Genomic DNA, 21,155 nt, shown 5'->3' on the forward strand with positions numbered 1-21,155 from the left:
GGATTTAGTTCTTTCAATGTAATAGAGTAGTGCCCTCTTAACGACTAGCATGTGAAGAGCTCTTTCTGCCACTGAGTCTGGTTGAGGGAAAAATACTGGTAGTTCAACAGACTGGTTAAGGTGAAAGGCAGACACAACTTTAGGTACATATATTGGATTAGTTCTGATAACCCCTGTGTTGTGATAAATTTGCAAAAATGGTTCTTGTATGGTTAGTGCCTGAAGCTCGTTCACTCTTCTAAGAGATGTGATGCCTATAAGGAAGGATACTTTCCAAGTGAGGAATTGTAGTTCACTTTTGTGCAGCGGTTCAAATGGTGGGCCTATGAGCCTTGTAAGGACGATATTAAGATTCCACACTGGTGAGGGCAGAACTCTAGGTGGAATTATTCTTTTAAGTCCTTCCATAAAAGCTTTAACAGTGGGTACTCTAAACAAAGACAAGTGTTGTCTGTTTTGTAGATAAGCTGCTACTGCAGCTAGATGTAGTCTTATAGATGTATATGCTAGGTTACAACGTTGTAGGTGTAATAGATAGCAAATAATGTTTTGAGTGGAAGCGCCTAGTGGATTGATTTGATTGTTTGTACAGTAAATTACAAATTGTTTCCACTTTGATGCGCAACATGCTCTGGTAGTAGGACGTCTAGCCTCTTTAATGGCGTTCATGCAGTCTGGCGGGCGATTAAGGTGGCCAAACTAAGACTTCAGGTGCCAGATCACAAGGTTGAGTTGACTGGGGTCTGGATGCCTTATCTCTCCATGGTTCTGATAAGTTTGGGATAGGTTTGGGAGAGAGGTGTAGTTTTTGATGAAGAACTAAGGACATTTCTAATAGGGTTTTGTACCAGGGTTTGAACTAGGGTTGTCGAGCCCATGTGGGAGCAACTAGGATTAGTGTGAGGGAATGCTGCTTGAGCTTCCGAACCACTAATGGAATGAGTGGGAGAGGAGTGTGGACAATGGATGCGGATACCTGGATGCGAAGGTTGGGCATCATTTGCATTTTGGTTTGTGGCGAACAGATCTATTTCTGGGAAGCCCCAAATTTGAAAGAATGGAAGAACTTGAGGATTAAGTTCCCATTCGTGGAACTGTTGTTTTTGACTGAGCAATTTGATTGTGTACCGCTGGGAGGTGTTCTGCAAGGATATATGTTTTGTGGAATCTCCCATTTCTATAAGTGTTGAGCTAAGTGTGAAAGCTGTAGAGAGTGTCCCTCCTTGCTTTTGTATATAGTACATTTCTGTCATGTTGTCCATAAGGACTAAGGCGGCTTTCCCTATTAGATGGAGTTGAAATTATTTTAATGCCAGAAAAATTGCCATTAATTGCAGGTGGTTTATGCGGAATTGTTTTTGTTGTGTAGTGCATATGCCTTATTATTATTATATTATATTTAAGTTTATAAAGCGCGCAGCTACCCGGAGGTTTCCCAGTGATAAACCAAATGAGAGAGGGCAGACTGAGCAAAAGAAGGCAATTACAGGTTAAATAACCACGTTTTCACCTCTCTGCAGAACTTAAGGTAGCAAGGTTCAGTGCGCAACAGTATGAATGGTAAGATTTTGAAGATGAGCTCCCCAGCCGGCTAGCGATGCGTCTGTTAGCACTATCCGTGTGGCACTCGAGCTGGTAATGCGTGTTGAGGCTGAAATTGTGATATTAGAGCCTGTATGTTGCGTATTCTGACTGGGTTGGGGTATGCTAGAGCTTTGGAAGAGTCTATTGTAGCTCCTAGATACATTTGTGTGTTGGGTGGCTGAAGGTGGGCATAGGTGAAATTCATTGTGAATCCAAAGTCCTGAAGCAACTGAATTGTTTTAAGGGTGTGGTGAACGCAGCTGCTGTGTGACTTGGCTTTTATGAGCCAGTCCTCCAGATAAGGGAACACGTGAATGTGTTGTCTTCTCAAGTGAGCCGCAACTACTGCAAGGCACTTGGTGAAGACTCTGGGTGATGCAGTCACCTCGAACGGGAGAACTTTGAACTGGTAGTGTTGACCGTCCACCATGAACTCGAGATATTTTCTGTGAGCTGGATGAATGGAAATAGGGAAGTAGGCGTCCTTTAAATCCAGAGTGGAACGAAAGTTGCCTTGTTGAAGCAACAGGAACATCTGTTGGAGAGTGACCATTTTGAATTGATCTGACTGAATATATAGGTTTAGTATTGTCCTGAGAGAGTTGTCCTTTTTTTGAATGAGGAAATATACGGAATACACCCCTGTGCCCTGATGAGGCAATGGGACTGGTTCTATTACATGTTTTTGTAACAGGGAGAGAACATCTTGTTTTAGGAGGGTTGGATGTTCTGATGACATTAGAAGTTTCCTGGAAGGGATAGTTGAGAGAGTGGAGGTGAGTTCTAGGCAATAACCATACTGGATAATTTGTCTTACCCACTTGACTGTTGTGATTAAGTTCCAGACAGGTAGGAACTGTGAGAGACGTCCCCAGACAGGAGTGGAATGGTCTGGGGGTAGTGTAGGGAGGTCACTGCTTGGTGGTAGGGGAATTGCGGGTGTTACCTCTGGCTCTTCTGCTATTATTGTTCCCTCTGTATCCTCCCCGAAAATATCCTCTGGAGGAGGTAGATTGATTGGGGCTTTGGTAAGATGAGGAGGGATTTTCTGCCGACATTGTTTTGGAGCCACCCCTGTAAAAGGAGCGGCAAAAGGAAACCTTGTTGGAAGGTGGTTGCAAGGCCCCATGGACTTAGCAGTCTCTGTATCTTTCTTCATTTTCTCCAATGATGTATCTGTAACTTTAGGGCTGAAAAGATGCTCTTGATTTAAGAGCTGATTAAGTATGGTGGTTTGAACTTCTTGCTTGAATCCAGAGATTCGAAACAAGGCGTGCCTACTGCTGGTGTCAATGGCACGAGATAGTGTATCAGCTGCATCTAGGGCGCATTTTATGGAGGTGTTAGTTATAAGTTCTCTTGAATGAGTTTATTGGCCTTGCTTGTGTGTTCCTCTGGTAAGTGCTGCATTAGTTTTTCTGGCTCGTCATTGTATGCTTTGTTGTAGCGCGCTAAGAGCTTGAGCATTGGCAATGCGCCAATAGTTAGCAGCCTGTGATGCAATTCTTTTTCCTGAAGCATCTATGAGCTTTGGCTCCTTGTCAGGAGGAGGGGCATCGCCTGTAGCTAGGGAATTAGCCCACTTGGGTGTGTTAGACACAACAAGAGAGTCTAAGGGTACCTGGCCTTTGATATAAACAGGGTCTGTGGGAGCTGCTTTATATTTTTTATCCAACCTTGGAGTAAGTATTCGGACTCTAACAGGGTCTTTGAATACTTCGGTAGCGTGTTTTAACATGCCTATACGCATTGGCATGGTGTAGGTGGGTTTTTGTGAGGGTGCGAATGTTTCCCCTAATAAGTCCTCTTCTAGGGGATTAGTGTAGTTTCACCCCATGGTAGTGAGCAGCCCTATTAATAAGTTGTGCAAAACCAATGTTATCACCATGTGGTGATGGCCTGGAGGGATATAGATTAGGGTCATTGTTTAGATCTGGATCTTGATCATAGTCATCCAATGGGTCTGGGTCCTGTGGTATGTTATGGTTGTCATCATCCCCTAGTGTATCCCCATCATCGTCCTGTGGTGCATGTGATGGGGAGTTTGCCGGTGAGATAAATAAGGGGGAGGAGGAGGAAGGAGGTACACACGGGGGAGAAGAGTTGGTACCCATGTCCTTGCATTTGAGAGTCGTCTGGGGGTCTAGTTTCCGTTTCTTAGGAGGTTTGGTGAGAAGGTGGCCAGTTTCGGAGTCAATATGCAGTGTTTTCTGCTTTGGATCCGAAGATTCGAGAAGAGAAAAGTCTTTGAGTGGTAGGTCTTGTTTCGGGGCCGGAAGCTTGGGCGTAGAGCGTTCCTTAACGGGCTTAAGCTGTGAAGGGGCTTTCGACTCCGAATCCTTAGGTGAGGGAGTTTTCCGCTCCAAGATTTTCTTCGACTCTGAGGCTTTTGGTTTGTCCTGTTTTGACTCTGAAGCTTTGTCTTTTGGTGGCTTCGGTGGCAAGGTTTACGGCATCGAAGGTGTCTTCGGTGCTGGCAATGAAGGGTGGAGCACCGGCTTGGTTTTAGGCGTTAGTGCCTAAGGTGTATGTTCGGTGCTGGAATGGGCCGACTCGATCCAGATTCTAAAGGCTTTTGTTTCGGTTTCATAGCCAGGCCAGAGGGCAGGGCGTCTGGAGTATGTTCATGGTGTCGACCTGAGCCTGAGGGTAAAGGTGTTACAGGAGCCTTAGGTTTGGGGGCGGCCTGAGTGTTTGTACTCACTATCCTTTGAGCCGGGGTGACGTTCTGCTAGTCTTCCTCGGAGTCGTCTGATACGGAGATATCCTCTTCTGCAGGTTGAAGTTGACCTCTGCTCCGAAGAGGTCTGGAATCGAGCTGCTGTTGCGGGATATTTCGTGACATCGAGCCCGATTATCACGGATGGTTTTCTTCGACCGGAACGATGTACAGGCCTCACAGTGCTTTTCCTTGTGCTCGGGGCGGAGGTTACACACTTTGTGTAAGTCTGTGTGTGGGAATTTGACACCACACCTGGGGCGTTTTTTAAACGGAGTCCATTCCATTGGCAGCCGGTGTGGTCGGCGCGGGTAGGCCCAACAGCCTGCATCGAAGCTCTTCGTCGAAGATTATTTGAAGTTGGAGGATGCGTGTCAAAAGAAGAACGCGATCAAGAACAATACCTTCAAGTGTTGGAGGATTTATTTATTTATTTATTTATTTATTTTAAACATTTCTAAAGCGCGACAAATACCCGTGGGTGTCTCGGCGCTGCGACTTAAGCTGGCAATCTCATTTTAATCATGCAGTCTAACTTGTGAAAAGATGTATTGGACGGCTATTGGTCAAATAGCCATGTTTTTACAAGTTTTCTAAATTGGATTAGAGAAGGTGCCGATTTTAATTCCATTGGAAGCGTGTTCCAAAGTTTGGCTGCAGAGTTGGTGAAGCATCGATCGCCCCATTTAACAGTCCTGGTTCGTGGCACCACCAGAAGAAGTCTCTGTTCCGATCGAAGCGATCTTTTCGGGAGATAGTAACATAGTTTCTGTTTAAGAAACGCTGGGCCCTGACCTTTGAGAGCTTTATAGGTGAGACACAAGGTCTTGAATCTGATGCAATTCCTCACCGTTAACCAATGGAAGTTTCTTATAGCCTGTTTGGTCGACTGGAATCTGGGGATGCCAGCTAGCAGCCTTGCTGCGGCATTTTGAATGAGCTGCAGTTTGGCCACCACCTTTGCCTGCGCATTTACAAAGAGTCCATTACAGTAATCGAGGGACGAGAGTACTAAGGAAGTCACCACTGTTTTCCTTGCACTGGATTGCGTGTCGAAGTGTAGTGTAGTTCCTATATTCCCAATAGGCTCTGCGCATTGGAATAACAAACGGTAGTTTAGACGTAGGACTGAGGTCGACTAGGTCTCTACTGAATATGTTAGACTTAATTATGAATGCCAGCTAGCTCAGAGGTCACTAGAAACTCTCTCGAATGAACAGGAAGGAGTTAACTTTCCTGATTAGACAAGAAGGGATTAGCTTCTGACAACCGCATAAACATGACAACTTTGCTCCCTCCAGAATAAGGAGTATATCTCCAGAGTGGTGTGAAAACAATAGATAGCTATTTCACTCAGTCAATCGTGCATGCTTAGTTTCACCAGAGTGCAGAGAAATAGAGAGACAGGCGTTTTCAATAAAAGTTGGTATTTATTGAGCAGTCCTCTTTCTCATGCAAGAGAAGTGAATTGCCACAATTGCAATACTTGTCATAAAGTAAAGTGCGTACAGTAAAAGGAGTATTATGAAATAATACTGTAAAAGCATTTATATGGTTTGAGCCATATGATACTTAAAACGGATAAAATATATACAGTTACATACAATGCTAAAAGTTGACTAAACGTACTCAACTGGTGCTTCTAAAAGACGCCTACCCTGGTGTACCTAACCTCAGCCTAGTACGTGGGAAGGAGTAAGTGAGCTGCAGTTTAAGTTAAGTTAGTTTTGCCAAGAATCTGAATCAAGAATTCTCTAAGGGTCTAATCAGCTCCGTACCTTGGTTTTAGAATGAAGGAGGTCTTGTATCTCTGTCTCAGGACTCGATCTCCCAGTCACCCGCAAGGGTGACTGGAAACACTGGAGCTGGATTTCTCGGCAGGAGAAAAGACAGCGTCTCTCTCAGTGCGTCAAATGGGAGGGTCGCCTTCCTTCGGCACTCGCATCAGCTGGGCTTTGGGTAAGTAGATAGCCGCTCTGCTCCAAACCACCGTGTGTTGCTTAAGGCAAATGCTGGTATATTTATACCTGGAAGGTGCAGAGTTTGACGTAAGGTTGGACATAAGACGTCATTAAGAACGGTCACTAAGAACTGGCAGTTCTTTCAGGACTCGCAGGAGTGCTAGGACAAATCAAAACAAAAGCAGGGGGAATTCCCGGGCTGCTGGAGGTTTGGTTTGTTTAAAGAACGCATTGTACTTTCTAGGAGTCTTAGGGACGTAGCCTTGCCGTGTTTGGACTGCATTGGCTAGGACTAAATATGGATAGGATTCTTATGCCTTTATAAGGATATGATTTGTTATAACCACATAAGGGCATAAATCTGGAATATTTAATTAGGGTCCTAGATACGTTCACAACAGAAGGGGGTTCGAAGACGATACGACCTGGAGCGCAGCAAATCACATTCGAACTAGATGGCGGAAAAAAAACAATCTAGGGATGTTGTCGATGCCCATGCGCACTATCATCGTAAGGAGAAGTTACCTATCTTGTGATACGAAGACTTCTTAGAACAAAAACAAACTGCAAACATCCGAGCCCAACACCAGATGGCGATCTATGCAAAGTATATAATCTACAGCTCGTATGCCTCAAACAAATATTTTTAAAGGATCAAAAATTAGAACAATTTACTTGGTGACGTGTAAATTTTCTATATTTTTGCTGAAACCCAATTTCCAAAAATTGTTAATCGTCTATTATCAGTAAAACTATTTGTTAGAGGGTATGTTTTGTGGCCGTTTCAATGAAAAATATGCCATCTGTAAATGACAATGCACTACCACATGATGCTTTTGTAATATATTTATGAAAAGTGAGATTTTAAACATGAACTGGGAATTACTGCTCCTGCCCAGATGAAAATGCTATTAGCGAACTGAGAGCCAGGAATCATGCGTACCCTAAACATGGGCTTGATTCTTGTTGTACATGGAACAAACATTTAGTCTAGTAAATAAAAGATTTTTGTACAGCAGACCAAGTGAACTTGCATATTTGAAGGTGCTCTCCTATGTGATAATAAAGAAGGCGGCGGCCAAGTAAGACAAAACATTTGTCTAGGATCACACAATTGGAGACCAGTTCACAGGTCAAGTACATTACAGTTAGGTCGAGTAGACTAAAGTTACTAGACCTGCAGGTCTAGTAAAAAATTTATGATTTTTGAAGCCTTGAGGCTCAACATTCCATTAAATACCTAGGGCTTAACATCATGCTCGGTCTAGAGGACTGGTCGAAAGCTAACTGGAAACCACTCTGCACCAATGTTCTCAATGACTTGCGAAGATGGCAACAGCAGTACCTCTCATGGCTTGCCATATAGATGCAGGACCCTGGATCTCTTCCAAATGCTCCCTACGTCTGTTCCAACATCAGACTTACATCTACAGAGAAATTTGCGTCTTTATCTGGGTAGGTAAATCACCACATATCTCCAACAAGGTATTGATGTTTCCCAGAAGCGGGAGGGGAAATAATACTGGTGTCTTAATCTCCTGGAATATTATTGGACAGCCAAACTCCGATATATCTACGAGTGGGTAGTCCGTGAAAGTGAGAAACACTGGTTCCATATTGGCAGGGCGATGGCATGTCATCTACTATGGTATCTGACCTGGCTCCAGCACACTGTGCACCTTTAAAGCTCCTTTGTAACCATCCCAACCAGAGCAGTCCTGGAAATCTGGGATCAGATACTTATTAAAAAAATATTTCTTAATAAGGGCCTTCCCTCTTTCCTGTCCCTGTTCCTAAGAACCCAGATTTTATACCTGCACTCACCTCTCTGGTTTACCGGATTTGGAGAGGAGTGATTGCAGAATTCTTAGTGAACACATCTAGGCCACAGACATTAAACCACTCGAATAATGCAAGCAGGCGTTTGGGGTTCCCAAAAATTCAAGATTCCAATATTACAAGCTCAGATACTGGGTCCTCTCCCCCCTACTAACTTCGGGGTTACCACCAGACTGATAACACCCTTTGAAGAGTTGGTGAGGTTGATTGCCGGGGCAAAGTGGCTGATCGCGAACATACTAGGCCCTACACGACTACAAGCCTAGAACGGCACACCCCTAACAAACTAGGTGGGCAAGGGACTTAGATGGGGGCAACACAGCCCAAAGTAATTCCAGTCTCCTGCTACACCTAGTAAAGAAATTTTTGTCCAGATATTTCAGTTTTTGATTGTGGTTTTGGATCATTAGAGAAGTAATTGAGCTTGGGTAGACATTGCTGATCCGGCGCAAATCTTTCTGGACAACATTTTTATAAATGGTGTAATATTTCAGGAACCATGACACCTATATACTTATTTTCTGGCTCATTAAGTCTGATTGACACGAAAAACACGTTTGACACCAAGATTAACTCCTCAGAGCAACTTTTCCGCCATTTTTTAAAATGGCAGAGTGGTAATTGGGATAGGTGCTATATCAGGAAACGGGATAAGGAAATGCTGTATTGCTGGAGGTAAGCACTTCTTTATTTTTAGTAAAGGAGCCCACAAAAACAGGATCGTCTGGACAGATTAGAGCTGCCGAAGAATGATTTTCACCAACAGCCCTGAGAACATGCTCATTGTTCCACAGAATGCAGTTGACATGGGTGGCATTATTAAAGGTGTACCAACCAAAAACACAAAAGCATGTAATACAATTTACACACACTACTTCATCCCTCTTACATAACCAAAGAGAAAGAAAATGCTAATTTAAAGGCCTAATACAACGGAAGACTAAAACAAACCAAAGACATCCTAGAAGGCAAATGTCAGTTTCATAGGTGATCCGAAAATAGCAGAAGTAAAACAAGCATGCCATGTAAAATTGGAACAGTTCAAAATCTTGTAATCTATTAGGCAATTTAACAATTCTGGGACTGCATGTTCTTAGTCCTCCTCCAGGCACGCAGAGGATCAGTCGAGAACATGGCAGCGGTCTAGCGCAGGGTCACTCTTCAACAGACTGGAAAATTCATACTCTACTGGAGTCAAGTATTTTCCCGGATGACACACATCAGCGGGTCAACATGGTGTTGCATACATCATCCCTTGGGCATGTGCATTGGTTTATTTCAGCTTGAGCATTAGAAGTGGTAACACTGTCTCTAATCCACATCACCTTCCCAGTAGAAGCTTTACCGGTTTAGACCACTGACTGGTGGAGTACATTTAAACTCCTCTTTCAATACCTCTGTGAGTTTTTTTATTAAAACCCAATTGTTGCCATTAATTTTAACATCACGCATCCCATCTTACTATCAAACAACTCCTTTTGATGGTTTTGTTTGACCTAAACTCTAGCTCATCAGGGAATAATCTGTGAATACCCCAACAAGTCTGTACATCATTACCAAAAGCATTTTGGAACCACCATGGAATGCGTATGGATCTAGCTTACTTCCCCCTCAGACCTTTGAAAGGTGACACCTCAGCAGTGGAGTGTGCAGAGTTAAATATGCCCAAATCTTTTCTTCCAAGAATTTCACGACATCTAAATGAGCAGAAATAGCGGTCTGTATACTTTCTTTATAAATAAGGTTTACCATTTCAAACAGCCCATTTGAGGATGGTCTATACAAAGCAACTTAAGGTGTGTAATGTACAAATTAGTAATACATTAATTAATCTTCTTCGACATGAAATGCATACCATTTTCTGTTACAAGATACTGTGGACATCCTTCAATAAGAGATACCTTTCTCAAAAAGGTAAAGGCTGACTTGGTGCTGGGAGAGTCTACAAAAGAATAGCATATCCACTTTAAAAAGTAGTCCATGAAATATTTCTGGTTATCGGGTAATAGGTGGTAGGGTCCAGAGAAATCCATTGCAAGCTTAACCCAGGAAACCACAGGGAGTGGCAAAGCAAAATAGGGTTTGTTAGAAGTTTTCCAATGTTTATCAGAAACAATGCATTGGAGAGATTTCTTATCAGAGCCAATACAGATCGGTCAAACCCTGGGCAAAAAAATTATGCTACAACGTTTTGCAAGTAGCTGAAATTCCTAGAAGGCAGTCATGAGTAACAGAGCTATGCGGTCACGTAAGCCAGCGGGAGGAACAACCCGATCTCCTTGTAAACAAATTTTGGCGTCCAAAACTGCATAAGTTCCCAGATGGCAGCTTCCCAGATGGCCAACCAACTTGCATAAATTGAAAAAATTTCGTAGGACATCCTAAGGGGTAGCAGAAACCCACTCACGATCAGAAATAATACCATTACACATAGCAACAGCATCCCCTACAGCTACGATGATCCTCATCATTTAAAAAATGGTTAGAAATGGAAAGCAGTCCACTCTGAAGTTTCTGCGCCTGGTACAAATTTGACAGGTACATTATATTCTTGAATTTGAGACCCTAACAAGGTGTGCAGAAGATTTGTCCCATTGCCTCAATAGGTATACAAGTGGTTTGTGGTAGAGTATAGATCAAAAGCAGTATCCCAAATGTATGTCTTCAATTTATCCACTGCCAAAACACATGCAAATGCCTCTCTCGATGGTACTGTAGTTTGCCTCCGTCTTGGATAGACTGAGGCAAAAGCCACTGTGGTTTCCTTTACATTTACACATTGCCCAAACACGACACCAATTTCCCTAAGGCTGGCATCTACAATAATGAATAATTTAGCCGCAGGTTCAAATGGTTGTAGGCAGGTAGCATTATTAACTTGATCCTTGAAGTTTTCAAACGCATTGATTAATTTCCACACATCATTCAAACTCAGACACTAATTAATAGACGCCATGGTTGTAGTAACAAGGCATATCCTAGAACCAAAGTGTAATGCTCGCAAAGTCCCAGGAAATACCTCAAAGCTTCTTTATCTGTGGGTGGGGGTGCTTTTAATGGCCTCTATGTTGCAAGCTTTGGGTTATATACCAGGTTGGGAAACCATAGGATTGGGTACTGAACTTGGCGTTTCATCAATTTGCATTTTACTAACTCAACGGTCTTAACAGTTCTTCAAAATGTTGAAAAGCCGGTCCAGAAAACCAAAATGTCGCCCTGAAAAGCTTGAACTTGTGTTTCAGTATTAAAAAGCGTTTCCGGCGTGAGCCACCGCCTGAGCCACGTGGCAAGAAAATCTTTTGGGTTATTTCCTTCACATTCCTCCGGAAAACCAATGAAGCGGAGATTATTTCTGCGGGCGTGTCCCGCTGCATCTTCCACTCACCCGCCAAGCCCCATGTGAGAGTTTCTAGAGTAGTCACCTTTTTTGTTAATGTGTCCACCGTGACCTCCAAAGTCGAGATTCTGGACTCTGTTTCGCTTCGGAGATCTTGTCGAAGCAACATGACATCTGCGCCCACAGCATCTATCTTTGTCTCTAGCATTTCTCTTGACTACGTGATCGCTGCCAATGGGTAGAGTCTATGCCCCCCACATGGAGTCTTGTTGAGCAGTTGACAACACTCTGACCGAGCTCCCATCCGGCTTGTCGTTGGTCGGGGGAGATTGGAATGATGTTCTATGCCCGTCAAAGGACAGGTGGCACACCACAGTGCGAGAGACAATGACCCGGGACTCCAAACTACTGCCCGTGGTTCAGGGACTGGGGTGAGTTGACTCTTGGAAGACACTTCACCCCACCGCTCATGAACACATACTTTTCCGGAGTTCACAAGTCCTTCTCTCGCCTCCATTACATTTTCCTCTCTGCGGCCCACACCCACAGATTACTTTCGGCAGCGATCTTGCCTCGTGCCTATCAGACCATTCACCAGTCTCCTTAAATCGGTCTCTAGTACCCAGACACTCCCAGTTCCGGTGGTGTTTACAGCCATGGCTGTTGCAGGACGAGAAATACATTTTACACATTCATGGGTCCCTAGCGGATACTTTTTTACTTAACACAAGTACGGTAGATTCTTCTCATACTCTATTGGAGGCGATGAAGCCCATGCTTAGAGGTGCGGACATTGCTTTTTGTGCCGCGAGACGCAGACAGCACCATGATAAATTGCTACAGATTGAAGCCCAGTTGCGCTCTGGAGCGCGCAAGTAGAGATGAAGAGGGATACATTGCACGCAGGCAGCTGCTAAGCATGCAGCAGACGTTAGGTCAGAGAGCTCATGGATGATGATCAGCCTTGTTGGCTCGCTACCCGAAGCTGAATATACCAGTGGGGAGACAAATCCAGTGCCTTGCTGCATCGCTTGTGTCAGCAGACGCTGCGCTCTCAGACACTCCGAGTAAACGGGACAATTCCTACAGACCAGTCACTCATTGCTGATTGCTTTGCCTCATACTTTGAAGACTTTTATGGTCCTCATGAAACCATCACTACAGAACTCGTCCAGAAATCCATTGATTATCTTCCCCCTCGAGCTTCATCTGATGAGTTCCTTTGTCGATGGAGGAGTTAACCGCATTGCTGGATATGCGAGCGGGAAAGGCACCTGATCCGAACGCCTTTCCCTTTGAGTTTTTTCAGAAACTGTTGAATCACTATGTGGCGGCTCTCAAGGCAGCCGAGGAGGGTGGGCCTCCCGCTGGACTGGATGTGTGCAGAGAATGTTGTATTCTTGAAGTAGGGTTGACCCCCGGAGCAATACTTGTCATATCGCCTGATATCTCAGCTCAACATAGAGGACAGGGTGATCGCCAACCGCCTGCTTCCCCATATCACGCATTTTGGTCATCCAGATCAGACAGGCTTTATGCCTGGCCGGGCTACATGGCATAATATCAGACGCACACACAAAGCTATAGCTGCAGTTGACAGACTTGGGGGACCAGCTGCGCTTCTTTTGGCCAGTTTTCTTGGGGGGGGGGGGGGGGGGGGGGGCACGGTGCGACACGAGTGGCCCTGAAGACTTGTTTTCAATCCACATATCCGGGTGGATTAGCCATCCAAGATGTCCAGGCGTACTACATGGCTGAGCACCTTCTCGTCTTCAATAATTGGTGGTATGGCATCAGGAGAGCCAGCATATGCTGTGGAGCGTTGGCTGCTGGGGGACAATGTCCTGCATATGGTCCTCTACTCTGTAGTACTGCTCCAGGGGCTGCCGCCCGCGACCACTACGGTCTCCAAGATCTGGAAATCTGCACTTCGCACGACGGGCTAGTGGGGGTAGCACCCTTTGTGGAGAAACGGACAGCTGCCACAACTGGCAGGATTGTCTGGCTTTTGGGGCTGGGAAGCTATCGGGATGGATACGGTGGGCGCGGTTATGCATGGTTGCAATTTAAAGTTCTTCCGGGAAACCAAACTGAATACGCCATGCCTCGCTCACAATTCTATTGATATCTTCAGTTAGGCATGCCCTCACCCCATATCTATCACAACAAACAAATATACCTGAATTTAATCCCGTTGAGGCAAAGGTTGTTATGGGTAAACTTGTAGACCATAAAATAACCAGAATCTATTGTACACTTATTAACAATGGGCCTACAACTCTACATAAAACTAGAGATGCGTGGAGCTTCTGGAATCCCCATGCAACGCAGTGATAGTGGCCAGCTTGTGCCTTATCCAGTTTAAATATCTGCATAGACCCTACTACCCTAGACACAAACTGGACTATACTCTTAAGTACTAGGTATTTCAAACGCCAATTTTTCCGCACTCCCTTTCCCCTTGTTAAGTCCTTAGTCATGTTCTTTGCCCCTTGCTGGACACTCTTCCTTTACTATTTTCCTCAAAACAGCCTGCCCTGAAGACCCTGTCAGCCTACCTTCTCAACACTCGATCCCTGGTGAAGCATCAGCATGAGCTTTTTTCTTTTTTGGATCTAGTTAGGCCTGATATGCTGTTTTTAACTGAAACATGGCTGTCTCTGGATTCCTCTCCTGATGTCCTGGCGGCCGTCCCTGATCCTTATTACGTTTTGCGCTCTGACCGGCCAGCAGGGAAATCCGGAGGTGGCGTAGCGATTATTATTCATTCGAATTTCCATTTCTTGCCGATTCCTTCCTTAGTTATTCCATCAGTAGATCACCTTATTATTAGATCCTCGACTACTTCTCCTTTAATTTGTGCTTTTTTTTACGTCCCCCGCACACTATGCCCCCTTTCACTCATGCAATTGGGGAACTGCTCGCCACTCTAGTGGTTAACAACTCTCGCCTCCTAGTGTTCGGCGATTTCAACTTTTGGCCTTCTAATCCCCGGGAGAATTCTCATTCTAAAGGTTTTACTGACCTTCTTTGTAATTTGAATTTTGACCAACATATACATTTTCCTACCCATATCTATGGTCATATCTTAGACCAGGTTTGGCCGCCAACTTAGATATTTCCACTCCAATTATTAGTCCTTGTCTGGTCCGACCAACATCTCATCTCCTTTATTCTTGACCCTAAGGAGATGGGTAAATCCTCGCTTCCCCTTAACACCTGGGTTCGCAGTTGGGGACGTGTGGACAAAACCTTCTTTGGTTCCTCTCTTTTGTCCTCTCGTCCTGATTTTGTTGAGCTTTCAATCCATGACCAGGCCCGGCAGTTAACCATTGGCTTCACTCTGCTTGTGACCTGCTGGCGCCCCTTAAGTAATTGAAAACTTGACGCCTTCATGAGTCTAATAGATGGTTCTCACCTGAGCTAAAATATAAAAACTGGCTCTTAGACGCGCTGAACGCCAATGGAGGCTTGGTTATTGTCCCACTTTAAAATCCATTTATCGCACCTTGCTTAATGATTACAAAAAAATCTATTCTTTCTGCTAAATCGGTTTACTTTACATCCAAAATTCTCCTCTCCTCTAATACATCTAAGGATATCTTTTCTATTGTCCATGATCTTGCTACATCTACAAGGGCTATCCCTAAACCTTTTCCCTCACAAGCTCTTTGTAATTCTCTCAATGAGTATTTTGTTGAAAAAATTATCACTATTAAACCAAATCTCCCCCTTTCCTCTCCCAATTTTTTTTGTCCTGTTCTTCAGCCCAATACTCAATCTTTGGACCAGTTTCCCCTTATTGCCAGGGAAAAAAATTCTGTTCTGCTTTCTAAAGTCAAATCGGGCTCTCCTACTGATAGTTGTCCAGCTTACTCACTGAAGGAGGCCTTTTCAGTCTGTCCCGACCCTCCCCTATCTTTGTTAAACAACTCTCTCACATTGGGGGTGGTCCTTGATCTTTTCAAATCTGCTAAAGTCATACCTATATTGAAGAAGACAGGGGCCGACCCCTCCCTCCCCACTAGTTTTCATCCCATTTCTCTACCCCCCTTTTTGGGGAAGCTTTTAGAGAGCCATGTCACTTCCTGTCTAAGCCAGTTCGTTGAGGCCTCTAATTTTTGGGATTCCCATCAAGCGGGCTTTCGTCCTGCACACTCGACAGTCAGTCATTCTTACAGTTGTTGATGAACTTAGACGTGGCTCCGACGTGAATTCCTTCCAGGCCTTGGTCCTCCTGGATCTCTTGGCTGCATTTGACACAGTTGACCAGGTTATCTTGGACGACTATGTCAAGAGTGCTGGCCTATGCGGACCGACCTTAGCTTGGATTTCATCATTTCTGGAGAACCGTTATCAGGCGGTTCAGCTAGCTGACTTTTCAGCCACAACCTGCCCTATCACTTCTGGTGTCCCCCAGGGATCTTCTCTTTCTCCCCTTCTTTTCAATCTCTACATTCTTCGCCTTATCTTGGCTCTTCATAAACTGGACGTCACCGTTTTCAATTACGCTGACGATCTTCAGCTTATTTTTAATATATCTTCTTCTTCTTCTATTCTCAACTTTCAATCTGTTATGACCTTTATCAGCGACTGGATGAGTACGAACCATCTCAAGCTCAATCCAGATAAGACCGAGCTGGTCCTTACTGGTGGTGCTCCTAGTCCCTGGTCTTCTATTTTCTGGCCCCCTTCTCTTGGCTCTCCTCCCTCCCGTTCTCACACTGTTAAAAGTTTAAGCATCAAAGTCAGCAGTGACCTTTCTATGCATCAGCAAGTTAGTGCGGTGGTGTCCTCATGTTTTCTTAATTTGCGTATCATACGCAAGATATCCGGTTTTTTTTCTATTGAGGCGCTTAAATCGATCTTGCTAGCTATGGTCATCTCGCGTCTTGATTACACGAATGCTCTGTATGTCGGTATACCCGCCTACGAGCTTCGCTGTCTTAAACTCATTCAAAATCAAGCCGCACGGCTGGTCTTTAACCCCTTCGATGCGGATGACGAGCTCAGCTCGTCATCACCCACGGGTGGCGTGTGCTGACGACGAGCTGAGCTCGTCATGTAACGCGGTAATTTAAAAATTGCCGCACAGCGCAAAAATCGCCGCAGCAGCGATGCGGTTAAGCTTCCGAAATCCCATCACATTACTCCCCTTCTTAAATCTCTCCACTGGTTACTCCTCACTGAACATTCTTTGTTTAAGCTTGGCTGTTTGATCTTTAAGGCATTAGCTGGATCCGCCCCGTCATTTGTGTCCATCAAACTTAAGCCTTACATTCCCAATCGTGATCTTCCTTCCTCCACTAAAAACCTTTTGCAGGTCCCCCGCTTTAAAAGGAAACATGGTGGTCAGTGTTTTTCCTATTTGGCCCCTGCCTTTTGGAACTCCTTACTGCATACTATCAGAACCACAGCTTATTATATGGAGTTCCGCAGACTGTTGAAAACCTGGCTGTTTTCACAAGCCTTTGCTGAGTGAGTAGTTCTTCCTTTACATCTGTCATTAACGCCAAGAAACCGCCTGGTCATCTTGCGCTCAATAAATTCCTTTCAACTTCAACTTCATTGTTCCTTGGCCTAAAGAGACATTGTCAGGGCCTGGAAAGATGAATCCCCGCCCCTGTTTGGGGTCTGGAGGAAGAGCTAGGACTTTAGTATGGGGCTGGAAATCATGGTCTTTGCAGCGAGATGCCCTCAGAAGCATTTAAACATTTGGATAAGATGGGCAGACTATAGAGGGTTGTATCTGAAACCTCCTCCTCCCCCTTCGACTGTTAAAGAACAACTGATACGATTGTACTGGCATTGAACTTAAGCAGCATAAATACCAGTTATGGTTCTGGGTGGCTTAAACTCTATTTATGAGACTTTTCTACTTCCCATGCAGATATAGTGTGTTACTTGTTTTTCTAAAATGCTATTTCGCAATGTATTACTTGTATGAAAGATATTATAGTATCATTGAAAATGTTTATATACTTATAAGTAACCCTGTATACATAATGCTGGTGCCCCCTGAGGCATCAACTTTGTCTTGGCTATCAACAAAAAATTAAGTTATGAAAAAAATAAAGATTTCACATTACCCTGACCGTATAAAGATAACATTGGTGCTTGTCCCGAGATAACTGGGACTACATGACCCGGACATAAATAAAATCCCAGGTTTGCTAAATCCATCTACCCAATAATGTCACGTCCTTTTACAGCCACATTAACCTTGGTGCAAATATCTTCCCAAACACTCAACATTTGACAACAATTAACCCAACAAATCCACACCTTTTTCTCCAAAAAATGTGAAAAATGCTAGAATGATGACAGGTGCACCTGAGTCTGCCATTAATGTGTGTGTCTTACCACTAATCGTTGCCTGAAAAAAGGCTGTTAACCTTTTTATGCATCTGAGCATCTATAGTAAGTAACAAATTTGAAAATCTAGTAGCACACTTGAACTTCTGTGGGAAAGCCATACATTCACATTGTTGATTTTTACTTCATCAGACGTAGGACCAAAACTTCTGTAGACCCTTCGAAAAGGCTCCATCTTTCTCTAGCCATTGCACCTCTTGCCTTGCCTATAGAAGGACATGTGGGATTGTTGCCCATGTGGAACCACACCTATAATTCACTAAATCCCTTTCTCACTTTGCTGTCTATTGATAGTAACATTTCTGAAGACTTTTGGTTCGTGCTAACAGGTGACAGAGCACTTTAATTACCACTCTGATAGCTTTAACACAATGAAACGTGCGTAGTTAAATTAGATTGCTTGGTACTCCTAGCAATATCCATAGTTTCTATGGGAGAGGAATTTAAACAGGTTACCGATTGCTCTTGTCTGCCAGAGTGCAGACGTTACATGCCACATACTAGCGTGGTCCCGAGGGTGGACGGGTGTATCTTGCAGGGGCCGGGGTCGGAGCCCACCACTCTAGAGGGCCCGCAAGTGGAGACAGACTGTCTGGTGTGGCTAGTCTGCACCCACAAGCGTGGGGCCTGGAAGCTTACCCAAGGTGCGCACCGACATCTATCGACCTTCGAAGGGGGACAAGGCTACGTCTGCAAGTGCAGTGGCTAAGGCGGCCACTGCGGAGAGTAAGTCCAGAGCAACTGCGGATGCAGCTCAGAGCGGAGTGCAGACTGCGGGGGCCCAGAATGCTGCAACTCGCAAAGTACCTGCAAGTCACCTGCACTCCAACCGAGGTACAGTTTGGGCACCTACCAGGTATTGGGCATCTGCAGTCCAGCTCCAGGGGATGAGCTAGGCAGTCCTCTTGCCCCCCCCCCCCACCCCACCAGTACACGCTGGAACAAGGAGGCTGATATTAGGGGATAACACAGTAAAGCATCGCAGCTCTGAGCAGGGTTGAAAGGGGGGTGGAGTAGAGGTGGCGACGAGAGAAGTGGTGCGACTCACCCCCAGGGTGGTAGAACAGCCTCCCCTGTGACAGCCTCATTGCTGAAGGAGGTCAGGCATGGCTAACATCTGCACCACCCCCTCCACTTAGCGGTCACTACAGCCTAATCCAATCCCTAGAACCCACTTGGCTGAAACCCGCCAGCAGATCACGTGCACATGCACAGGCCAACCCAAAGCAATCAAAGCTCCTGGAGGGGCAGACTTACAGCTCAAACCCCCTGCAATGAGCTCTCATCCTCCACCTCACCTTACTTCCCCCATGGTGTACACTGAACCATGTCTGGAGGACACCGGCAACAGATCCCCTCCACATTGGGCAGAAACGTTTCCATTTTCATAAAAGGAACTTACCTTAAAAAAAAAAAAGTAGAGGATGTCCAAAAGGAAAAGTGTTACCCGGGCAAATACAGCATCAGATAGAAAAGAGGCAGCAGCCACAAAAAATCAAGACGTCTACAACAGCCACAAGCACATGGTGCACTAGCTCCACCCAAGAAACTCCACAATCAAAAAACATGACCAAGTCTTCTGCTGTCCGCCGGATTACCAAATTTTTACTTCCCAATCATCCAAGTGGCCCCCAGTCGTCAGATGTGAGATCTGCTAGAGAAATTCAAGCGCCTTAAAGGAGGCCACTCCCATCAACGTCCCTGGACTCACAAGATCGAGGCAGCTTGGCAATGATGAGCCAATCCCATTGCTGTACAGGATAGGCGGGTGAGAGGGTTGATAGGAGTCATCGCACCGAGCCCCCCATTCTTTTAGCCAGACTAATTCACAAAACCTCAAGACCTCCCAACCTCACTGAACCAAGATAAATCTACTATAGTTAGACAGAAATACTGTTGCCCAAATAAATCGCAATAGACGCCTTCTTGAGACACTGCTCTGGGTACAGCGCGAGATCCATCAGGTGTCCCACAAATAAGATTTTGATGGACCTATCAACATTTTTACAAAACATACGACAAATGAACAAACATTAGAGTATACCCCTCAGCTGTTTATATCATATAGTGGACCCAACCAGTCTCACCTCTGCTCCCAAAATACAGACAACTACACTACAGCCACCTGATTTCCCCACACCCAGTAACCCCAAAACATAACGGCAAAAGCTCTATTATGGCAGTCATTCAAAATGGAACTCCAAATGGACCTTCAATCAATTCCCCTGCATCTGGCGAACCTGAATCAAAAAAACAAAAAGAAAAATGCTTCTTAACAGTATGCATCTGTTCTTGGCATGTAGAGCTGCAGAGTTACGCACTGTTGCATAGATCGCCATCTAGTGTTGTGCCCGGATGTTTACACTTGTTTTTGTCCTGAAAAGTTCTTTGGGAGTCACAAGATAGGTGACTCCTCCTTTGGATCATATTGCGCATGGGCATCAGCTCAATCCTCAGATTGTTCGTAAAGGTTTGAAGGGAGGTTCCATTAGCCGTGTGAGAACAATGTTTAAATTCCACACCGGTGAAGGTGGTGCTCTGGGAGGAATTATTCTTTTAAAGTCTTCCATAAAGGCTTTTATAGCAGGTACTCTGAAAAGAGATGGATGCGGTCTATTTTATAGATATGCTGCTATGGCAGCAAGATGCAGTCTAATAGATGTGTAGGCTAAGTTAGATATTTGGAGGTGTAATAAGTAGCCTATGATGTGTTGAATAGACACATCTAGGTGTTGTGACAATATATTACAAAATGTTTCCACTTGGCTGTGTAGCATGCTCTCGTGGTTGGACGTCTAGCTTATTTTATGACGTTCATGCAGTCAGGAGGAAGGTTAAGATAACCAAATTCTAGGACCTCAGGAGCCAGATCGCAAGGTTGAGCTGAGCTGGGTCAGGGTGTCTGATCTCTCCATGGTTCGGGGTTAAGAGGCATGGAGATCGGTATAGTTTTTAGTGCAGTACTACAGAAAGTTCCAGCAGTGTGGTGTACCACTGTTGTCTGGCCCACGTTGGAGCAACTAGTATGAGGGTTAGAGAATGTTGCTGTAGTTTACGCACTAGTGGCATGAGTGGGAGAGGCAGAAAAGCGCATGCAAATCTGCCTGACCAGTTCATCCATATTGCATTACCTTTGGACAGTGGGTGTGGATATCTGGCGGCGAAGCTTGGGCATTTGACGTTTTTGTGGGTGGCAAAGAGGTCTATCTAAGGTTGTCCCACATCTGAAAGAACGGTTGAAGAACTTGTGGAAGAAGTTCCCACTCGAGGATCTGTTGTGTTAGACAGCTCAACAGATCTGCCATGGTGTTCTGTACTCCTGGAACATGGTGGGCTAGGC

General features: G+C 44.8%; 1 protein-coding gene across 11 annotated transcripts in view; it reads right to left on the reverse strand.

The window, feature by feature from the left end:
• The window catches only part of GRN (granulin precursor), a 1,328,618-nt gene that overhangs the window by 587,017 nt on the left and 720,446 nt on the right, over window positions 1-21,155 (reverse strand). The gene's annotated exons all lie outside the window — the stretch shown is intronic.

This window comes from Lissotriton vulgaris, chromosome 5 (assembly GCF_964263255.1).
Source record: "Lissotriton vulgaris chromosome 5, aLisVul1.2, whole genome shotgun sequence".
Taxonomy (NCBI): domain Eukaryota; kingdom Metazoa; phylum Chordata; class Amphibia; order Caudata; family Salamandridae; genus Lissotriton; species Lissotriton vulgaris.